This window comes from Balaenoptera borealis, assembly GCF_965194805.1.
Source record: "Balaenoptera borealis genome assembly, chromosome: 2".
Taxonomy (NCBI): Eukaryota; Metazoa; Chordata; class Mammalia; order Artiodactyla; family Balaenopteridae; genus Balaenoptera; species Balaenoptera borealis.
In genome coordinates, this window is record NC_138867.1 from 170455705 (window position 1) to 170478181 (window position 22477).

The window sequence follows — 22477 nt, forward strand, 5'->3', positions numbered from 1 at the left end:
ACAAAAATTAATTGTGTAATGAACATGGGAGCACTGAAATTTAAAATACCATACCACTTATAATTGCTCAAAAAAGGAGAAATACTTTGACTTAAATCTCTTGAAACATGTACAGGACTTGCATGCTGAAAAATACAAAATACTGATAAAAGAAACCAATGAAGATTCAAATAAATGGAAAGACATACTGTGTTCATGGATTGAAAGAGTCAACATAGTGAAGATACCAATTCTCTCCAATGTAATATATGAGTAAACCTGTGCATTTGTATCAAAATCCCAGAAAAATATCTTGTATACATAGACAAGATTATTCTAAAATTTATATGGAAAATCAAAGAATAGCTAAAATCATTTCAAAAAAGAAGAATGAAATACAAGGAATCAGTCTACCCAATTTAAACACTTTGTACATAGCAACAGTAATCAAGACTGTGTGGTATTGGCTGAAGCATAAACACACAGGTCAATGGAACACAATAAGGATCCCAGAAACAGATGTATACAAATATTCCCAACTGATTTTTGACTAATGTGCAAAAACAGTTCAATGGAGGAAGGATAGCCTTTTCACAAATTGTGCTAGAATAATTGAATAGTCAAAAAAAGAACCACAATTTAAACCTCACATCTTATATAAAAATGACCTCAAAAGGGATCACAGACTTAACGGCAAAATATGAAACTATAGAATTTTAGAAAAAAAAAAGAAGAAAATCTTCAGAACCTAGGACTAGGCAAAGTTCTTATACTGTATACCAAAATCATAACCCATAAAAGGAAAAATCAATAAACTGGACTTCATCAAAATTGAACAACATTTTCTCTGTGAAAGGCCCTGTTAAGAGGATGAAAATACAGGCTACAGACTAGGGGAAAAATTCTGTAAACCACATATCCAAAAAGGACTATTATTTACAGTCTGTAAAGAACTCTCAAGACTCAACAGTAAAAAAACCAAACAATCCAAGTAGAAAATGGGCAAAAGACATGAAGAGACATTTCGGAAAGAAGATATATACATAACAAATACGCACATGAAAAGATGTTCAACATGGTAGTCATCAGAGAAATGCAAATCAAAACCACTATCACCTTATATCACTACACACCTATCAGAATAGCTAAAATAAAAACTAGTGACACACAGGGAACTCTGCTCAATACTCTGTAACAACCTAATTGGGAAAAGAATTTGAAAAAGAATAGATACATGTATATGTATAACTGAATCACTTTGTTGTACACCTGAAACTACCACAGCATTGTTAATCAACTATACTCCAATATAAAATAAAAAGTTAAAAAAATTTTTTTTAATAGTGACAACACCAAATGCTGGTAAAGATGCAGAGAAACTAGTTCAATTCACTGCTGGTGGGAATGTAAAATGCTACTCTGGAAAATGGTTTGGCAGTATCTTAAAAACTAAACATGCAATTACCATACAACCCAGCAATTGCACTCCTAGGCACTTATTCCAGAGAAGTGAAACTTATATTCACACAAAAACTTGTACACAAATGTTCATAGCAGCTTTTTTTTTGTAATATCAAAAACTGGAAACAACCTTGATATGATATTTAAATGAATTTTGATACATCACTACCATGGAAAACTACTCAGCAATAAAAAGGAATGAACTGCTAATAAATGCAACAACTTGGATGGATCTAAAGGGAATTATGCTGAGTAAAATAAAAAGCCAATCCCAAAAGATCACATATTGTATATTCCTCTTATGTAGCAGCCTTTTTGTAAAAATAATTTCCATGCTTAGCTATTTCTTTCTTTTTTTGTAGCAGCTTTATTGAGGTATAATTCACATACAATTCACCCATTTTAAGTAAAAAATTCAATGGTTTTTACCATAGTTACTGATATGCACAACCATAACTGCAGTCAATTTTAGAACATTTTCATCACTCCCAAAAGAAACCTCATACTCTTTCGTCGCCACCTCTCAATCCCTTCATCTGCCCCTGCCATAGGCAAACACAATCTACTTTCTGTCTCTATAAGTTTGCCTGTTCTGGACATGTGGTCTCTGTGACTGAGTTCTATCACTTAGCACAGTTTCTCAAGTTTCATCCATGTGGTAGCATGTACCATTCCTTCTTTATAGCTGAATAATATTCCATTGTATGGATATACCACATTTTGTGTGTCCAATTATCAGGTGATGAATATTTGGGTTGTTTCTAACTTTTGACTATTATGAATAATGCTACTATGAACATTCACGTACAATTTTTCATGTGGACATATGTGTTTATTTCTCTTGGGTATATACTTAGGAGTAGAATTCCTGGGTCATATAGCAACTCTATGTTTAACCTTTTCAGGAACTTCCAGCCTGTTTTCCAAAGTGGCTACATGATTTTACTTTCCCACCAGCAACATAAAAGCGCTCCAATTTCTGCATATCCTCACTAAGACTTATTATTATCTGTCTTTTTTTTTTTATAACCTCCTAGTGTGTGTGAAGTGATATTTCATTGTGGTTTTGATTTGCATTTGTCTGATGACTAATGCTATGGAGGATTTTTTTCATGGGCTTATTGAACATGCGTATATCTTATTTGGGGAAATGTCTATTTGGATCTTCTGCCCATTTTTTATTTGGGTTATTTGTAAGAGTGATTTGTTAGAGTCCTATATATATTCTAAACACAAATCTCTTATCAGTTATTATTTGCAAATATTTTTTCTCATTCAGTGGGTTGTCTTTTCACTTTCCTGATAGTATCCTTTAAGAAACAGAATTTTTCAGTTTTAGTGACATCACATTTATCTGTTGTTTTCTTTGGTTGTTTGTGCTTCTGGTGTCATGGATGAGAAACCACTACCACATCCAAGATTATGAAATTCACCCATTTTTTTCTCTAAAAGTTCTATAGTTTCAATTCTTACATTTAGGTATTTGATCCATTTTGAGTTAATTTTTTTATATGGTTGGAGGTAAGGATCCAAAGTCATTCTTTTGCTTGTGGATATCCAGTTGTCCCAGAACCATCTGTTGAAAAGACTCTTCTTTTCTCATTGAATTATTCTGGCATCTATGTAACATTCTTGAAATATCAAAATTATGGAGATGGAGAATAGACTAGTGGTTTCCAGTTGTTGGGGAAGGGAGGGAGGTGAATGTAGCTATGAAAGGGCACAGGAGGAATCCTTGTGATGATAAAACTGTCCTGTGCCTTGCCTGTATGAATGTTACTAAAGTGTGCTATTTATAGTAGATACATATAGGTTGTGATATTTTACCATAGTTTTGCAAGATGTTACCACTGGGTTCACTGGGTAAACTGTACATGATCTACCGTTGTATTATATTTTTACAACTACATGTGAATCTACAATTATCTCAAAATAAAAGATTATTTAATAAACATTTTAAACATGCACACATGTAGACACAAATGTCCCCATCTTTTCACTAGACCATTGTCTTGAAGCCTCAAGGATGCCTGAGAATACCAGGAATGTGCTGTTTCGGGAAATGGTATCGTTTTATGATGCAGCTTTGCACTTCACAGAAATGGAAGGGGAGACTTGACCTTGGCTCAGAGGAGACTCTAGGGATACATGAGCCTGGAGAATTACAGAACATAGTCTCTCTGTGTTTCCAAAGTTGAATCAGGGGCTCCTGGGATGGTGGTTGCAGCGCCTCAGCTTAGCAGTTTGTTCTTTGTCTTGAAGGTTTTCCAAGGATCAGGCTGGAGTGAAGGATCAGTCTTCCTACTCTAACTTTGCAGTGACCTTTGTCCTTGAGTGTGGGGCTGGGTTCTGTGTGCATATACAAATATTACCTTCAGAACATTTGTTCCCAGGATGCAGAGGACACCTACTGTGTGCCTGTTTTTTGTATGGACACTGGAGAAACAGTGGTGCACAACACAGGCAGGTTGACATTCTAGTGAGAGACAGAAAATAGGCACATGAACAAAGACAGAATATCAGAGACAAATACATGCTATGAAGGAAAAATAAGGGACGGTGAAGGGATGGGGGCTCTATTAAATAGGGTAGTTCTAGAGGTTTTTGAGCAGAGACCTCCAAAAAGTGAGAGAATAAACTGGCTTGCAAAAATTTTGGAAAGATAGCTTCCAGGGAGAGGGAACAATGAGTAAAAACACTCCCTGACCCGCCAAACACACCTAGCACTTCTGGGGAATGTGAGGGGAGGGGCAATGTGACTTGAGCTCAGTAAACAGGGCAGGAGGCTGTCGGGGGACAGTAGGGGTGGGAAATGAGATTGAGAGGTGGGCAAGGCCAGATCATACAGGGTCTTCAAGAAAATGATAAGAATCTTTTGTTTCATTTCAAGTGTCACAGGAAGCCAGTGAAGGGTGGAGAGCAGGACAGAAGCATAATCTAATTTATATTTTTAAAGTATCCCTCTGGCCTTTGTGTGGAGGATGAGTGTTTTGGGGCTCTAGAAGGGAAGCAGAGATCCTTAAAAAACTGAAAGTAGAACTACCACATGGATCCAGCAATCCCACTCCTGGGCATATATCGGAAGAAAACCATAATTCGAAAAGATACATGCAGCCCAATGTTCATTGAAACACTATTTACAATAGCAAAGACATGGAAGCAACCTAAATGTCCTTCCACAGAGGAATAAAAAGAATGAAATAATAAAAGAAAGATCTACTCAACAAATTTCAAGTATATACAGTATTATTAACTATTAAAAAAAAAAAGAGGGGAAACAGGGAGACCACTATGAAGGCTGTCACGGTTGTCCAGGTGAGCTGTGAAGACGGCTCTGAATAGTGTAATAACAGTGCAAAGGTGAGAAGTGATTGGGCCAGAATGGTTTTGCAGGTAGAGCTGATACCTTGTTTCTGTGGATTGGACTTTGGGTATGAGAGAAAGGGAGTCCAGGTTTGGGCCCTTAGCAACTGGTTCAACAGTAGTTCTGTTTACTGAAGACTGGGGGAAAGCTAATAGAAAAATATCTAATATAATGCTAGGTAATGATACATGCTAAGGAGGAACTAGAGTAGGGTCAGAGTCTGGATCACGGTAGAGCTGGGGTGGGGAGGTGGGCAGGGGTAATTTTAGATAGGACGCCCATTGGGGCAAAGAAATATTAATAGGTGTTCCATGTAAAAGGGGGTTCCATGGGCAAAAAACATTTTGGAAAACAGTAGGTTGAAACAAATTGAAATTCCTGCACAATTCCTCAGAAACATCAATAGCTTAATGACATCATGAATCCAAAGGAGGGCAGGGGGAGGGCAGAATGTAGCACATAAAGGCTATACTCCTGTGATCATGGGTGCCCTCTGGGAACAGGGTTCCAAGGAATGCTGGTGCAGATTGAAGAAGAATACTGTTGATACACCAAGGTCCCTGCACCAGGAGCATGGGGCTCTGCTCTGGGAACCCCTGTGGCCCCTCAAGCCATTTATCATCTTGTGGTGTTTTCCTTCCTGCCTAGATGGGGTGCCATCTCCCAGCTGGAGCCCAGAGAGCACCCCTGTGTTTTGGATCTGCAGGGGCTGTGAAAGCAGAGGCCCAGAGGCCCACCCTGGAGAGTAAAGCTGTGGAGCCTGTCTATGCACCCACTAAATGCCCTTACTTTCTTCCTCTCTCCAAAACATGATCAAAGCCTTTCTCACTTAACACACTCTCTGAGGCTCCTAAACTTAAGAAAGCTCTGTACCCTCTGACCTTTACCATTATCTGATTGAGAGTGACCTGAACTCTGCACCCTCCATTAGCTGACTGAGCAGCAATTGCTGTGACAAAGTCCAAGTGTGTGCACCTCCTCAAACTCTGCCTTCCCTCAGCTTTTTTCAAACTTTCAATTTGGAAATGTTCAAACACATACAAAGTAAAATATAATAAACCCTGATGTATTCACCACTAGCTTCAAAAATTACCAACTCCTGGTCATCTTCTGCCATCTAAATTCCCACCTACTTCCCCTCAATCCTCCACACAATTTTGAAACAAATCTCAGACATTTTATTATGTCATCCATAAAGACTTCAGTATAAATAATACCACAATACTGTTATCGTGTCTTAAAAAAATTAATAACATTTCATATCATCAAGTATCCAGTCATTGTTCTCATTTTCCCAATTGTTTCACACAAACAACGTATATATTTACTTTGCGTTTTATCAACATCCAAATAAATTAGAAATATCATTAGTTGATACATCTCTTAAGTATCTTTTAATATGACAGTTCTCTCTCTTATTTTTCCTTGCAAATTTTTGTTGAAGAGACTGAGTCATTTTTCTGGTAGTTTCCCACAGTTTGTATGTTGCTGGCTGATTCTCTTTTAACATGCTTCTCTGTTCCTATATTTCCTGTAAACTGGTAACTGGATGCAGAGAATTGATCAGATTCAGGGTTTTTTATTTTTTTGTTTGTTTGTTTGGTTGGTTAGTTGTTTTTTGTTGGATTATTTGGGTTTTTTGTTTGTTTATTTTTTGTTTTGCTTAGATCCATTCTTTCATTGGGAGTGGCAATGACATCCTAACCCCATGGTTACCCACTGATTATCAGGAAAGCTTTTATAAAGGAGATTTCTCATCAAGTATTTGGTTATACTCATGTATGTACAGAATAAATGCTTGATTTCACATCCCCTCCCCCCCACACACACACTTTATTTGCCAGTTTTCAAAATAATAAAAGTGGTTCCCTAGCAGTAAGTGAGGTTGTTACCAAACTCAGGTTTGGCAGCTCACCACTAGAAAGCCAATATTTGAGAGGCAAGTGCTGGTAGAAAGAAAAGTTGCTTTAATCAGAAGGCTGTCAATCTGGGGAGAAGGCAGACTCTTGTCCCCAAAACCAACTCCAAAGATTCTGCTAAGCCATGACAGTTTTTAAAGAGAAAAAGGGGAGAATCTCAGTGAATCATCAAGGCAGGTGGTCAAGCTCTGCATCATTTTCCATTGCGTGCAGGCTGGCTGACTCCTTGTGATCTTTCTTTAGGATGTTATCTCATCGGCGTGATCTGCCTGCAGGATTGCTAAGGGGGCTGCTAGGGGTAGAGAGCTAGTCATACTTTATTTAATTCTTCATTCCTACTTCTTTTAATTTTTTTTTTAATTTAATTTTATTTATTTATTTTTTATACAGCAGGTTCTTATTAGTTATCTATTTTATATATATTAGTGTATATATGTCAATCTCAATCTCCCAATTCATACCACCACCACCACCATCCACCCCCTCCCCACTTTCCCCCCTTGGTGTCCATACATTTGTTCTCTACATATGTGTCTCAATTTCTGCCCTGAAAACCGGTTCATCTGTACCATTTTTCTAGATTCCACATATATGCGTTAAGATATTTGTTTTTCTCTTTCTGACTTACTTCACTCTGTATGACAGTCTCTAGGTTCATCCACGTCTCCACAAATGACCCAATTTTGTTCCTTTTTATGGCTGAGTAATATTCCCTTGTATATATGTACCACATCTTCTTTATCCATTCATCTGTCAATGTCATTTAGGTTGCTTCCATGAGCCGGCTACTGTAAATAGTGCTGCAATGAACACTGGGGTGCATGTGTCTTTTTGAATTATTGTTTTCTCTGGGTATATGCCCAGTAGTGGGATTGCTCCTACTTCTTTTAATCTAGGGAAAGAGTCAACAGATTCAGCAAGTTATTGTGTGCATTTAGTAGAGCGTAAGTCAGGAGTTAGGTTAAATGTTACCTAGTGATCTCATTTCTATACGGTTTAAGGGGAACAGAAATAGGCAAAAAGGGAAGGGGCAAAAGAGCTGCTTATAAATCTCCACTGTTAGACATCATTCCATTTCTATAGGATTAGGGGCGAAGGTCCATCTTCTGTAACTTCTTCATGCTAACATAGAGCGCCATACACTTAGAGTGAAAGATGTCGACCTGGGTCTGTAGCATCTCTTTGCTGACAATTTTAGTTGTTCACTTACATATATGGGCAGAGTAAGCTGCAATTATTTTGATGCCCACAAAGATATAGGTTATTATGAGCAATAATGTTAATCCCATTCTCTTGAGGCCAGTTCGTGGAATTGTGCTAGCCATAGACCCTGTACTGCTCAAGATGGAGCAGCTTATGTCATGGCTATAGTCTGGTCATCATGCAGTTAGCTTTTTCCCTCTGGTGGCAGTTACAGCATCTGTAAAACAACTCAGGAATGTGCATCAGACACTGAAAGATTCTGTGACTCTATTGTCCTAATCATTAACTACTGGAGCCTGCTCTTTTGTGACTCAGGGAGGCCTGGGAGATTTCAGCTTTTCTACAAACAAGAAGCAGGGGACACGGAGGGGCCTTTGTACTTGGCAAAGGGGGGGAGGGTTTTGCTCAGTTTCAAGGTGTTGGATATTTTTCGATGCCATTATCAATCCGCGGATTTAAATTTATTACATGTGTTTGGTCCACTGCAGTTTTAATTCTCACTGAAGTGCAAATCAGTTTGCCCAAAGCGGGTAGCTTCAGGTTGGCCCCGGATTCCTCTTGCCTGGCCCAGGAGTTTCAGGTTCACTCCCTCCCCAGCCAGCCATTTCTCCAAGGACCCCTAGTTTCTCTGCTTCGCTAATGGGATTTATATATTCACCAGCCTTTTTTGTTCCTGGCCACGACTGGGGAGCTCAGAAAATGCTTGTTTCATTCTGCAGGAATTTCAATTCATTCCTAAAGGTCTACAGCCACCCCCGGTTTTAGGTTTAACTTTGAAACATGGTAAACTAGAGCTCCGAAAGAGAACTTAAACTCTGTGGGTCAGCGGGGCGGCCAGAACCAGTGAGACGCGGTCCTCTCGGCCTCCTAGAGCGGAACCAGAACTTCACCAGAGGGCCTGTAGAGCGCAGCGCCCCGGCGGCCTCTGTCTTGGTTCCCTTTGCTCAAAGGTTGGGGTTACGGCCGCAGTTGTTGCGGGTACAGGGCAGGGGCCAAGCAGCTGTAGACTCCGGGACGTCAGATAGGTGCGGAGAGGTAAGGGCTGGAAGAGAACGTGTTCCCCTGCCTCTGGCTGCTGCGGAGGGAAAGGGTGGGCAAGCGCCTGTTCGTCCGGCGCGGTCCACTGGCTGCGGGAGGGCGGAGCGAGCGGTGGCAGAACTCGCTTAACCCCAAGGAGAAGCGACAGGGAAGTGGTGGTGGGAGCTTGGCTAAGAGGCTTGCTCTGCGCCCTCCCTCAGTCTCCCCGTTTGGGATCTGGGAAGTCACACCTAAGGCGTGAGCAACACGGTGTCCTTTCCAGAATCGAAATTTCCGCGTGGCATGGTGGATTTTTTTTTCCCCCTGGAACGGTGAAGAGTTATTTAAGTGGGGGTAAAATGTAAGAAAGAATATTGAATTAACCCTTCTTTGGGTGGCCCTTCCTACCTCTGGCAGGGACCAGACTATGCCATCCCGAAATAGGCCCCTTCCGCATAAGGTTCGTTTTGAGGTAAAGGCAATTGAGAATCACCAGGTACAGAAAAGAGTTCTCTGCCCCTATCTGCCTAAAAACAAGGCATACATTTCCCCATGGGAAGGCGGTGCTGTTTGTGGGTACCTGGAAGAGGAAAGCCACTCATCCCCAAAGACAGAGTCTGCACCCCAGATAAGTCTGCAAAAAGAAGCCTTAGTAAAATAACCCTTATCTTGTGTTGGTTCCCACATATATTTCCTAGTCACCTATCCAGAAATTGTCCTTTGCTACCCAAAACCTCTTACGTTTGTTAAGAAGGGTATATAAGCCCTTGAGTCTAATCTTTCCTTTCAGTTTTGAAACTGAGTCCCCCTAAACCGAGTTTCTCTGCCTAGTTTACGGTTAACGTCTCTATCCAAAGCTTTTTTCTTTCTCTTATCCTGTACCTGTTCCCCTTTTGGAATGAGGAGTATCAAGGAAAAGAGATTGAAACTGAGCAGGATGCTGCTGGGCCTTTCTTGTGCAAAAGCCCTGCCAGACTGCGCCCCCCACCCCCCCCTTGAGTTTGTAGGAAAAGGCTTTAGTCTCCTAACCCTTTCCTGAGTTCCAAAGAACAGATTCAAGCGGTTACTAATTAGGAAAGTGAGGGAATGCAGAAACAAAGGAAAAGCAGTCCAGAAATAATAGTTCAGCATAAAAACAGTCCTAATTCCGCCTCAAGTGATATATATATATATACATACATATATACGTATATGTCAATCTATATGTATGTAATAATCTGATACATATCTTTGAATATTCAACAGGAACTAAGGCCCCCACTCAGGGGGCCTTAATTTAACTTAACTACATGCTGAGACCCCAAACTGGTCCGAACCAGAAGGTTGATGATTGAGATTCCTGGAATACCACCCTGTTACCTCACCACCAACCAATCAGAAGAAAGTCATGCACCCTGCAGCCCTCACCCCAAATGTTGCCTTTAAAAAATCTTCCTTTGGGGCTTCCCTGGTGGCGCAGTGGTTGAGAATCTGCCTGCCAATGCAGGCGACACGGGTTCGAGCCCTGGTCTGGGAAGATCCCACATGCCGCGGAGCAACTAGGCCCGTGAGCCACAATTACTGAGCCTGCGCGTCTGGAGCCTGTGCTCCGCAACAAGAGAGGCCGCGATAGCGAGAGGCCCGCGCACCGCGATGAAGAGTGGCCCCCGCTTGCCACAACTAGAGAAAGCCCTCGCACAGAAACGAAGACCCAACACAGCCATAAATAAATAAATAAAAATTAAAAAAAAAAAAAATCTTCCTTTAAAAAAGCTGTTGGAGAGTTTGGGTCTTTTGAGCACAAGCTGCCCATTCTCCTTGCTTGGCCCTGCAATAAAACTTTCTCTGATCCAAACTTCAACATTTTGGTTTGTTTGGCTTCACTGTGGGTGAGGCATATGAACTTGGGTTCGACAGCAGTTTCTTGTCTCTTCTGTGAATTCCTGTGCATGTAAAATTTTAATAGAATTATATACCTTTTTTTCCTGTTAATCTGTCTTTTGTTAGTTAAATTTGTATGCCCTCAGTCACTGAATGTAAAAGGGTAGAGGGAAAGTTATTCCTCCCTTACACTTCTAAGTAAATACCAGTTCAAAGTGAGTCTTAATCCTTTTTAAGCTCATGGGATAACTCCTTTTACAATGCTACTGTTGTCCTAAATCAGAAATAAATCCCAGTAAAGGGTCATGGTTGTCTTAAAGCAAAAGGACAGCTTTATTGTTTAAAGGTTTGCAAACTGGGGATATGCAGCCTTTGGCTGTGACTGAAAGTACATTTCCCGGGAGTGGAGGAGGCGATGGATTTTTAAAAGCAAAAACCGCAGAAGACACAGTTGGGAGGCTTGTAAGAGACTTGGATGGCTCTTGAAGTCTGACCACAAGTCCTTAGAGCTTGACTGAAACTCCTCAATGATTTGTTGTCATTGGAGCTTCTTGTTAGGGGCTTTCCAGGCAGTATCCTTAGCAGAATCAGAAGTCCTTATAGCTGTGTGACTGTGGTTTTTCTAAGAATACGGAATGCGTGACTGAACCCCCAGCCTGTCATAACCACCTGGCTCCATTTTATTTTGGGTCCCTGTTAGTCACGCTGGGTCCATTTTGTATGTTCCTTCCACAGGGGATTCCTCTTAGTTTTACTTTTCCTTAGGGGATTTTATTTTATCTTTACACTAAGGAGCCCCCCCCCATACCTGCAGAATCGCAGGCTGCATTTCCCCCCAGAACCTCTGTCCAGTCTCTAAACACTTTTTATTTCTGTAGCTTTAACTTTTCCTAGGATATTTTATCTTTCTTTCCACCCGAATCTGCACCTATGAGTTGGTGTTCCTAATAATTACACCTAGATCCATCCTCTCTGTTCCTCCTGGTTTTTGTGCCAACAGTATTTACCTCACAGGATTGTTCTGGGGATTAAATGAGATGGTCTGTGAAGTGCTAAGCCCCGCACTTGGTACATAGTAGGTGCTTAAAATGTTGGTTGCAGTTAATGTGGGTGCTGGTGTGTAATTTTCTCTTGCTTGGTCCTGCCAGCCCTGCCAAAGGGCTCTGCCACAAGCCAGGGTCTAGATGACACAAACTCAGTTTTGTCTGTCTTATCTGATTCACATTATCCAGGCTCACAGTTGACAGAACAACACAAATGCTAACTTGTTAATTTACAATGGGAAATCTTATGTGTCAGGGACTGAAATATGCACATGGACAGGCATCATGAGATGCCTTGGTAACCAGGAAGCTGAATTCGTAGTCAGGAGATCACCAGGATGGGCAAGGACAACTAAGAGAAGGATGTTCTTTTAAGTACATGTATGTTCTCCCCCATTAAAGCTACTAAGGCAGGCTTTGTTTACAGAAGTTTTGAAAAGTTTTGAAAAGCTAACAAACAAAAATGTCAAAATCCCACCACTAGAAATGAATTTCTTTCTAGCCTTTTTGCCCCACTGTAGAGAATGTTCTTCTGCATGTCTCTTTAAATAGGTAAATCATTCACAGTATAGTGCTTTTTATCCTGCTCTTTCTTTCAATAGGAGTATTTTCCACCTTACTATTGATAATATGCCTACTCCCTCCCTATTTTCTGCAGTTCAGTGTTTCTCAGAGCCTAATAGAATTCCTTGGAAGCTTGTGACAAATACAGTCTTAAGTACCACCCAGAGCTATTAAAACAATTTCTGGAGGGTGGATCTTCCCAGGGTGATTATTTTGTACACTGGAGCTGAGAATGAAAGACAGTTCATATCCATTAACCAGAACTAGTTAGGAATGCTTTTGCTGCAAGTAATGAAAGACTGACTAAATGGCTTGAACAATGAGAACATTTCATTTTGTCGTGTGTCAAGAGCATGGTGATGCAGACCAACGTCAGGACTGGTGCAGCAGACCAGTGGCATCGATGGAGACTCAGGCTTACCCCATGTATTTGTCGGAGCACTCCAGAGAAACAGAAACAATAGGGGGAGAGAAAGAGAGAGATTGACTTATTATAAGGAATTGGCTCTCACAGTTGTGGAGGCCAGCAAGTTTTAACATCTTCAGGGTGTCAGCATGCTTGAGACCCAAGAGAGCCAATGTTTTAGTTCCAGTCCAAAGGCAGGAAAAAAGCCAACATCCTAGTTTGAAGGCCATCAGGCAGGAAGAATTCTCTCTTACTTGGAAGAGGGTAAGACTTTTTGTTTTATTCAGGCGTTCAATTAATTGGATGAGGCCCACCCACATAAGGGAGGGCAACCTGCTTTACTCAGTCTATCAAGTGTGAATCTCATTCAGAGGTAAAGAAAATGTGGCATATATATACAATGGAATACTACACAGCCATAAAAAAGAATGAAATATTGCCATTTGCAATGACATGGATGGACTTGGAGGGTATTATGCTAAGTGAAAGAAGTTGACAGAGAAAAACAAATGCTAGGCCCATGAGCCACAATTACTGAGCCTGCGCGTCTGGAGCCTGTGCTCCGCAACAAGAGAGGCCGCGATGGTGAGAGGCCCGCGCACCGCGATGAAGAGTGGCCCCTGCTTGCCGCAACTAGAGAAAGCCCTCGCACAGAAATGAAGACCCAACACAGTCATAAATAAATAAATAAATAAATAAAAGAACGTGAATTTCTTTAAAAAAAAAAAAGTGCTTAAAAAAAAAAAAACAAAACAAAAACAAATGCTATATGATATCACTTATATGTGGACTCTAAAAAATTTTTTTTAAAAAACTAATGAATATAACAAAAAATGAAACAGACTCAAAGATATAGAGAACAAACTAGTGTTTACCAGTGGGGAAGAAGAAGGGGGAAGGGACAATATAGGGATGGGGGATTAAGAGGTATGAACTATTACGTATAAAATAAGCTACAAGGATATATTGTACAACATGGGGCATGTAGCCAGTATTTTATAATAACTATAAATGGAGTATAACCTTTAAAAATTGTGAATCACTATGTTGTACACCTGTAACTTATGTAATATTGTACATCAACTATATCTCAATATTTTTTAAGTTTTTAAAATGTGAATTTCCAGAATAGAAATATCCGGGCATCAGTCAGTTGACAAAAAATTAGCCATCACAGCCTATCTTCTGCCCCGCACTCATCAGCTGTTTGCCTTTGGATTCTCCTGTGTGCTGCTTCATGGTTACAAGAAGACTGCAGGTGCTCCAGGCATCATATGGACCTTTAAGCAGGAAGAAGAAGGAAGAACAGGCAGTATCAGCGAGCTCTCTTCTGTGCTGGTTTCCTTTTTTTAACTAAAAACAAAATCTTTCCTAAAGCCCACAGCAGACTTCCCCTGAACACCTCAATGGCCCAAATTGGTTACCTGGCCTCCTTTGGCTACAAGGGGGAAGGCTGGGAAATTGAATATCTGAAAAAACAATAAGAATCATTACACCAGTCCTGAACAGTCTGGGCATATTGCTGTCCCTTATAATTTGGGGGCTCTGTTAGCCAAGAAGAAGGGAGGTAGAATAACTACTGGGGAAGCGTCCAACAGTATCATCCACAGTCCACAAACTGAAATCCCATCCCAGAGTGCCTCTCTGAGACTGCACTCTTGGCATCATTAGGATTTGGGATGTTTATAAGCTCAATCACATTTGTATAGACAATTTCTTGTCTTATCTCCTCAAAACTGATTCTCTTTATTATACTGAAGTTTAGTACTTTAATTCCTAGATGGTAGCCTTCTTCCTCCTGTTTCTGTGTCTTTTGGGGTTGAGGGAAGGTGCCTTGCTGTGGACCCCATATGTGGCCAGATTGAAACTTCTCAAGGTGGAGGATGGAGGTCCTGGCACTGACTATCAGCGTCGGTGGCCATGTGGTGCCCAGATCCCAGGGGCAAACAGCTCAGCTCCAGAGTAGCCTCCCACCCCTTCTGCAATCAGAAGCCTCCCCCTCTCCCCTTCTCCTGCTGGTTCTGACAGATGTCCTGGATGTGCTCACAGGTGATGCCTGTGCCACCTCCCTCCCCCCAACAGCCCATCTTCTTTTTTTTTTTCATTTATTTTATTTATTTTTATTTTTGGCTGCGTTGGGTCTTTGTTGCTGTGCGTAGGCTTTTCTCTAGTTGCGGTGAGCAGGGGCTACTCTTCGTTGCAGTGTGTGGACTTCTCATTGGGTGGCTTCTCTTGTTGCAAAGCATGGGCTCTAGGCTCACGGGCTTCAGTAGTTGTGGCACTCGGGCTCAGTAGTTGTGGCTCATGGACTCTAGAGCGCAGGCTCAGTAGTTGTGGCGCACGGGCTTCATTGCTCCGTGGCATGTGGGATCTTCCTGGACCAGGGCTCGAACCCATGTGCCCTGCATTGGCAGGCGGATTCTTAACCACTGCGCCACCAGGGAAGCCCCAACAGCCCATCTTCTGACCCAGTGCCCCATGCTGTGCCATCTTGGATTGGGTGGAGTGGGGGGGGGGAGTGCACATCTCTACAGGATGCAGATGAGATGTTGCTGCTTCCATGATTCAGTTCTTTCAGCAGATGGTACCCCACGCCTGCAGAATGAAGTCACAGGACCTGAGAATTTGGGATTTCTAAAAAAAAGATGGGGTCTAGCTGCAATTCTTACTGCCACCTCCCCCCAGTCTGATCTGTAAGGAAGTTCCTGTTCTTGAACTCTCCCTTCAAAATACACACACACACACACACACACACACACACACACACACACACACACCCGGTTTACCTCACCCTCAGCATGATCACTGCCTGGCCTGAGACAGGGTCTCTACCACTCTAGTTGCTGCTCCCTCAAGGATAGATGCTGTCAAATCCTCTTTTGAGGAGCCTTTACTATCCACCTCCACGCCCCAACCACTTGATTGTTACACTTACTAGACTATACTGTAATCATTTATATGTCTAAAGTCTGAAGCACAAGGGAATTTGTGGCTTAGTTTTACGACCACTGCAATAATTAATGCTACTTGGACACGGGAATTGCAGACAGGTCATTGCAACTAAATAGATGCCCCATAGCAGAACTTTTTCTATGTAGTAATTTATATGATAAAGTATTACAGGGACTTCCCTGGTGGCACAGTGGTTAAGAATCCGCCTGCCAATGCAGGGACACAGGTTCGAGCCCTGGTCCAGGAAGATCCCACATGTCACAGAGCAACTAAGCCCGTGTGCCACAACTACTGAGCCTGTGGTCTCTAGAGTCCGTGAGCCACAACTACTGAGCCCATGTGCCACAACTACTGAAGCCTGCGTGCCTAGAGCCCGTGCTCCACAACAAGAGAAGCCACCGCAATGAGAAGCCTGTGCACCACAACAGAGAGTAGCCCCTGCTCGCCGCAACTAGAGAAAGCCGGCGCGCAGCAATGAAGACCCAATGCAGCCAAAAATAAATAAATAAATAAAATATTACACATCAACTGGGAAGGTAAATGAGTAAATGGTAGTGGGACAATCAGTTCTTTGCAGGGGAGGGAAATTTTCTCTCTCTTTTTTTTTTTGGCCATGCCACACAGCTCGTGGGATCTTAGTTCCCAGACCAGGGATTGAACCCTGGCCCATGGCAGTGAAAGTGCCAAGTCCTAACCACTGGACCGCCAGGGAATTCCCAGGAAAGTCATATTTTAAAATAAATTCTAGGAAGACTGTTGTGGTTTTAAAATATGTCCACAAATTCTTTTATATTCTTCCTTTCAAGAGATGGGGTTTATATGCAATATTTTGGTGTGGTGACAGATCATAACTAGACTTATCATAGTGATCATTTTGAAATGTATAAAAATATCAAATCACTATGTTGTGCAACAGGAACTAACATAATATTGTAGGTAAATTACACTTCAAAAACAAACAAACAAATCATAGAAAAAAGATCAGATTTTTGGTTACCAGAGGTGGGATGTGGGGGAAGGTGGAATTGGATGAAGGTAGTCAAAAGGGTACAAACTTCCAGTTATAAGATAAATAAGAACTTGGGATGTAATGTACAACATAAAAAATAAAATTAACACTGCTGTATGTTATATATGACAGTTGTTAAGAGAGTAAGTCCTAAGAGTTCTCATCACAACGAAAAATTTTGTTTCCATTTCTTTAATTTTTTATCTATATGAGATGATGTTCACTAAACCTATATGTGATGATCATTTCATGATGTATGTAAGTCAAATCATTATGCTGTGCACCTTAAACTTATACAGTGCTTATAATTGTATTTCAATAAAACTTGAAGAGAAAAAAAAAGAGATGGAGTTTAATTCCGCTCTCCCTGAATGTGGGCCGGCCTTAATGATTGCTTCTAAATAGCAGGGTGCAACTTCAGAGACTAGGGAATAAAAAAAAAACCTTCAGCGACTAGGGCACTGTGGCTTCTGCCTTGCCCTCTCTCTTGGATCACTTGCTGCCATGCCATGAGGACCTTGGAAGGGAAAGCCCCCCACCCCCAAACTTTAAGGGAAGACTCCTATGTCAATTGAATATAAGTTTTGCCAACTTGTGTAACAAGTAAGGCCACGTTTTGACCACATCGTTGGCTCATGCCAACTGATGGTGCAAGAGTTCAGTGTGGCCATAGAGCCTTTCTCTTTTCCCCTTTTTGAGGTTCCCTGACTATGGCAAGACTATTAGTGTTCACCAAATATCCACAAGCTCCCGCACTTCCCCGCCGCCTTTGCGGTTAGAATGGAGCTTTGTGATTGGTTCTCTCCAAAGAGATGTGGGCGTCAGTGATGTAAGGCACTTCTAGGCCTGCCCCTTGAAACACTCCACAGGATCTTCCAGCTTCCTCTTCTTTACAGTGACAACCCTGAAGTCCACGTATTCCAGATGTTATGGCTACAAGATGAAGGAGGGCAGGCTGATCTGCACTGAACTTTACATGAGCAACAAATCTTATGTTCAGCCACTGGGATGGAGGGTTTATTTGTTAATGCATCCTAGTCTAACCCATCCTGACTAAACCATTGCCTCTTTCTAGTATCTCTCTCTAGGTCTTTGGGGTATTCCATGTATTCTCCAGGGCAAGTCCAGGTTGTATGTGTGTCTACACTGCTGTCCCCTCCAGCTTAGTTAGATTGCTTTGTACAAACAGATCATCTCCAGAGTTTTAGGAACACTGGTGCCCACCACGCAGGTAAAACTATGGACCTCAGCCTTTTCTGTAATTTTCTCTAGCCCAGCCAAGAACAGGCCATGATGTTTCACAAGACCTCACTATTGGGAGAAAAACCTACCACTGGCTACACTTGATACCCACAGATCCTAGGCAGTCTGGGTCCCTTACAGATACCCCCCTGCTAGAGGCAGGCCACCTCCCCTAAGTTCTTCTCTGGGCTCCAAGAGAGCCAGACCCAGGGAGAAGGAGACAACATTTGACCGTGCATAAATCTGCACTTCCAAGACCTCAGGTCCTGTCTCAATATCTTTCTCTTCCCTGAGGAATGAAGGAGGATGATCTACTCCCCTCAGGAGCCAATGCCTGTAGGAATGTGACCCAGTAACAATAGTAGTTAATACTGATATAGTGCTTATTATATGTCAGGCCCTGCTCTAAGTGCTTTATATAGACTAATTTATTTTTCACAACAATTCTATGAAGTAGGTACTGTTATTACCTATTTTCCAGATGAGGATGCTGAGACCCAGGGCAGTTAAGTACCAGCCCAGGGTTACACAATTACCTAGAAACCCAGAGCCCAACACTGATTCAAGAGAGATACCTTGGAACAGGGTTCCATTTTCTAAGTGCTGGCTCTCCAAATTAGGGAAATAGAGAGCTCCTTTGATTTTCAACTTCCCCAAAGTCTTATATAACTGTGAGTTAATCCATGTTTACAACAGGAAGTCTAATTCTCTCTCTTTTTTTTAAAAAAAAAAAAAAAGGCCTGCTACTTGGTCTTGTTGTCCTGTGGTCTGTGAGCAACAAGTGGAGAAAAATGGCATCTCCAAGAGGAGATCAGTCAGCTGGGCTTGGACCAGCAGGTGCCAAAGGTGTTTTCAAGACAATGTTTCAAAGATGTCAAAGATCATAGCTTCTAAACTGCCCAGCTGTGTATCCTTGGGTGATTTGCTTACCCTCTTTGTTTCCTCATCTATAGGATGCAGGGTGGTATATACAGTGCCTTCATCATAGGGTTGATGAGAAAATTCAATATATCAATATATGTAAAGCACTTAGAACAGTACCTAGTACAAAATACATACCATAAGAGTGCTCAATATTATTGATTATCACTGCAGATACAAGTTTCAGCCAGGACTTCTGAAAAAAAAAGACATCTACTTTTGCCCCAAAAATGAGAACGGTAGGAGAACTACTGTCCCTTCCAGATCTTTTTCCAGGGATTGTGAGTTATCCCTTAAGAGTCCCTGATAACTGATGTTTCTGCAGGTTCCTCCCTGTCTCTCTTGCAGCTCAACAGTGCCACATAGGAATTTTACACATCCATTTAAAGCTTCCATGTGTGAAAGGAAATCACTGACATTAAAAGGCAAACAGCAAACAGAATAGCAACATTTATAGCAAATTCAAAAGGTAAATTTCTTTAATACATAATGCATTCCTACAATGTATAAAAACTCCACAAAAGGTGTCAAGATGATACTTGATCTAAGAAGGGCCAGTGATCAATGGAGGAGATCACTATAAGGGTAAGAAAATTAAACAAGATATAATTTTTTGCCTGGAAATTTAGAGAAAAAAACACACCTGTTAAAACTTAATCCTGGGGAGGTGTGTATGTAAAGGGCTCTGTATTTATGGCTGGGGGCCTCGTAAATTGATATAATCCTTCTTGAGAGTAGTTTAGCAGTCTGATTCCATTTAAGTTTTATTAAGCTTAAATTAAAATTTTGAATAAATACTACACTCTCATGATTCAAAATGCAAGGAGTATAAGAAGGATATGCACTGAAAATTCTCCTTCCCACCTATCTCCTCCAACAACCCAGGTACCTCCCCACAGACAGCCAATGTTAGTGGTTTCTGGTGCAAACTTACAGGGATATTTTTATGTATACAAATATGTACATATTCTTTTCATCCTTTCTTACACAAAGTATAGCATATGATAACTTGGAACATTGACTTCTTGCATCTTAGAGATTTCCACACCATTTCATAAAGAGCTCCCTCTTTCTTTTTTATGGGTGAATATTAGTCTGTTGCATGGTGTTAAGGGTTGTTTTGTATCCCCTTGAAAATTCTTCTGTTGAAGTCCTAACTCCTGACCCTGAGTAGCTCAGAATGTGATCTTATCTGGAAATAGGGTCACTGCAGACATAATTAATTAAGATGAGGTCACAGTGGAGTAGATGTTTCCAGTTCCAAGCTTGTACTGCTCATTGCACGACAGGCCAATAAATTGAGAGATAAGTTGTTGGGGCAAGGAATAGCGACTTTATCTGAAAAGCTATCCGACCAAGACAGGGTGGACTAGTGTCCCAAATAACCATCTTAGTTTTCAGGCTTCTTTTATACCAAAAGGAGGGTGTGTGGCTGATTGTTGCAAACTTCTTGGCACTGGAATCCTTTGTTCATGCAACTGTCCAAGTAGGTCTGGTCACAATGTTCCTATAAACCTCCAACAAGACAAAACTTGTTCTCTGTTCTGCAACTTTTTAATGGAAAAATGTTATACCTTTAAAGATCAGAGCCTTAAGAATGGGCTATCCTGTATATTTCAGGCTATAGGCAACATTTTTTTACAGAAGGTGCAGAGCCAGCATGACTAAGCACAGGCAACAGAGCACAAAGGTTAGAGCTAAAGGAATAGATCCAATGTGGAGTCAGGTTTGTTCTCTGTTACATAGGTTGGGCCCTAATCCTGTATAACTGGTTTCCTTACATAAAGGGGAAATATGGACACAGACATGCACACAGGGAGAATGCTATGTGAAGATGAAGGCAGAGATGGAGTGATGTGTCTACAAGCCAAGGAACACTAAAGATTTCCAGCAAACCACCAGAAGCTAGGTGAGAAGCATGGAATAGATTCTCTTTCACAGCTCTCAGAAGGAACCAACCCTGCTGACACTGATCTTGGACTTCTATCCTCCAGAATTGTGAGACAATAGATTTCCGCTGTTTAGGCACCCCAGTTTATGGTACTTTGTTTTGGCAGCCTGAGCAAACTAGTACATGTGGATGTACAAGAATTTATTTAATTACTTTCCTACTTTGGACTTTTTAGGTTTTCTTCAATCTTTTACTTTTAAAAGTGCTGCAGTGAATGACTTTTGCACACACCATTTCATGAGTGCATGACTACACCAGTATGGTGAATTTCTAGAGCAGAGTTGCCAAGGCAAAGGATGTATGTGTAATACTGTATGATATTACTTATATGTGGAATCTAAAAAGCAAAACAAACTAGTGAATATAACAAAAAAGAAACAGACTTACTGAGATAGAAAACAAACTAGTAGTTACCAGTGGGAAGAGTGAAGGGGGAGGGGCAAGATAAGAGTAGGGGATTAAGAAGTACAAACTAGTATGTATAAAATAAGCTACAGGACTTCCCTGGTGGCTCAGTGGTTAAGAATCTACCTGCCAATGCAGGGGACACAGGTTTGATCCCTGGTCTGGGAAGATCCCACATGCTGTGGAGTAACTAAGCCCATGCGCCACAACTACTGAGCCTGCACTCTAGAGGCTGCGAGCGACAACTACTGAGCCCATGCACCACAACTACTGAAGCCCATGCGCCCTAGAGCCTGCGTGCTGCAACTACTTAGCCTGTGCTCTAGAGCTCGCAAGCCACACCTACTGAGCCCATGTGCCACAACTGAAGCCCGCTTGCTCTAGGGCCCACGTGCCACAGCTACCGACCCTGTGTGTTGCAACTACTGAAGCCCACGTGCCTAGAGCCCATGCTCCGCAACAGAAGCCACCGCAATGAGAAGCCTGTGCACCGCAATGAAGAGTAGTCCCTGCTCGCCACAACTAGAGAAAGCCCGTGCACAGCAATGAAGACCTAACACAGCCAAAAATAAAAAAAAATTTTTTTAATTTAAAAAAATAAAATAAGCTACAAGGATATATTGTACAGCACAGGGAATATAGCCAATATTTTGTGAAACTATAAATGGAGCATAACCTTTAAAAATTGTAAATCACTAATTATATATCTGTAACTTATATAATATTGTACATCAACTATACTTCAATTTTTTTGCAGGTATTGACATTTATTTTATAAATGAGACAATGGGTATCTATAATATCCAATGTCATGGTCAAGTCATAGCTGACCTGAAGAACTAGTTTCTCTCTCTTTTTTTTTTCTTTAATTTTTATTAGAGTGTAGTTGACTTACAATGTTGTGTTAGTTTCAGGTGTACAGCAAAGTGAATCAGTCATACACATATATATATCCATTCTTTTTCAGATTCTTTTCCCATGTAGGTTATTAGAGAATATTGAGTAGTTTCCTGTGCTACACAGTAGGTCCTTATTAGTTATCCATTTTACATATAGTAGTGTGTATATGTTAATCCCAATCTCCCAATTTATCCCTCCCTGCCTTTCCCCCTTGGTAACCGTAAGTCTGATTTCATTTCAAGATCTGTGAGTCGGTTTCTGTTTTGTAAACAAGTTCATCT

The 22477-nt window shown here is 41.3% G+C and overlaps 1 long non-coding RNA gene across 1 annotated transcript; it reads left to right on the forward strand.

Annotated features, from left to right (window-relative positions):
* The first annotated feature begins 209 nt into the window (after positions 1-209).
* Positions 210-10902, forward strand: LOC309623034. Its single transcript, XR_014241238.1, has 2 exons — positions 210-8961; positions 10189-10902. It is a non-coding gene; the product is annotated as an uncharacterized lncRNA (long non-coding RNA).
* The last annotated feature ends 11575 nt before the right edge of the window (positions 10903-22477 follow it).